Source organism: Habropoda laboriosa, unplaced genomic scaffold, assembly GCF_001263275.1.
Source record: "Habropoda laboriosa isolate 0110345459 unplaced genomic scaffold, ASM126327v1 scaffold244, whole genome shotgun sequence".
NCBI classification, from domain to species: Eukaryota; Metazoa; Arthropoda; class Insecta; order Hymenoptera; family Apidae; genus Habropoda; species Habropoda laboriosa.
Window position 1 is genome coordinate 1,260,078 of NW_017100399.1, and position 1,465 is coordinate 1,261,542.

The 1,465-nt window shown below is 35.8% G+C and overlaps 1 protein-coding gene across 1 annotated transcript in view; it reads right to left on the bottom strand.

Moving 5' to 3' along the window:
• Nucleotides 1–1,465, bottom strand: part of LOC108575283 (protein scarlet-like) — a 10,405-nt gene that overhangs the window by 3,536 nt on the left and 5,404 nt on the right. The gene's annotated exons all lie outside the window — the stretch shown is intronic.

Genomic DNA, 1,465 nt, shown 5'->3' on the forward strand with positions numbered 1-1,465 from the left:
ACACATTAAGAGTGTCTCGCGTTTTTTCAAATCTTAGAGGATTTCGTTGGAACAGCATAGGACTTAAGGGTGTATCGGATAAAGGGAATGTTGTCGAAGCCTTGTTCTGTATTTAAAAATAAATCTTCACTTTGAGTTGTGGGGGCGGGAGCCAATGCGACGTGCTTAGTGGATGCCGGATATAACCGGCGCTAGCAAATGTGAAGCATTTAGCGGATGCCGGATATAACCGGCGCTAGCAAGTGTGAAGCATTTAGCGGTTGCCGGATATAACCGGCGCTAGTCGCGAAAGGGTTAATTTAAGAGGCATTTTGGTTTGCACAGTGTTTGAATTTATTTTACTTGATTTTTATACCGATAGCTGTATAAATTGTTTCTGTTATTAGGCTGAAATTACAGAATTTTAGAAATGATTACAATAGAAATTTCAATTTCACGAGAAGGAATATTTATTGCTACATTTAACAAACAATTTTTCATCGTGCAAATTCATTTCTAAGGGCTGAAACCGTCCTCTTCGGTATTTCTTCGGAACTCTTCTATTTTCTTCTATGCACCTCGTCAACCGTGAACGACAGAGAAGAACCACTTTACAGAGTAGAATTGAATTCGCGAGAATACCAGAAGAATCGCGTTTAAACAAAAATTCCTCCTCGAGAACTTCTTTAGAATTGAATGGTAAAAAATGGACAAAAAGTACGTATCGATATTCGCTGTTTCTGTAATAGTATCGATTCTCACGTAATACCGATCGACTAACGTAATCTTGACCGAATTTTTAATTAATCAGATCGATTAAGTTACTCGAGAAATGAAATACTCGAGAATATTGCATCTGGAGCAACTGCAGAGGGTAAATTCTAGAAGTTGTGGGAATATTGCGATACATTATGCGATAAAAGTTCCCAGGCTCTAAGTTTAGAAGTTTATTGTGGTGAAATCTTTGGTCGCTAGGGCAATTATTACTCAATTAGTACTCACGTTCCTCTGAGAAATATATTTGTCGAATATGTGTCGACGAATGAACTCACTATAAGATAAGCAGACTTTCTCGAGTATATTAATTCAGATAAAAAACGTATGAATTTTTTAATTTACGGAGAAAAAAATGTTCCGGTATGCAAATCAAAGGTTTGTGCAATCTAACTTCGGGAACTTTTGTTACACGCTGTACTTGCAAGCAGAAAAATACGAAAAGTTTGGGAAATGTGAAGTGTCTCTGGAAACACTTTCGTTGTAATTATTATTATTAACAGAGATAGAGAGGCGTACAACTCGTTGAAACTAGACTGAAATAGAAATTTTTCTCTTAATTATGCGAATTTAAAAAGAAGGAAGAAGAAAAATTGAATTCTTCAGTATTAACCCTTTGAAATCTGAGCAACTTTTCCTCGATTTTCCTAATTTCCTTAATTCTCACTTGGAAGTCTTAAAAAAAAGAGAAAAAAATAAATTCCACCGAGTT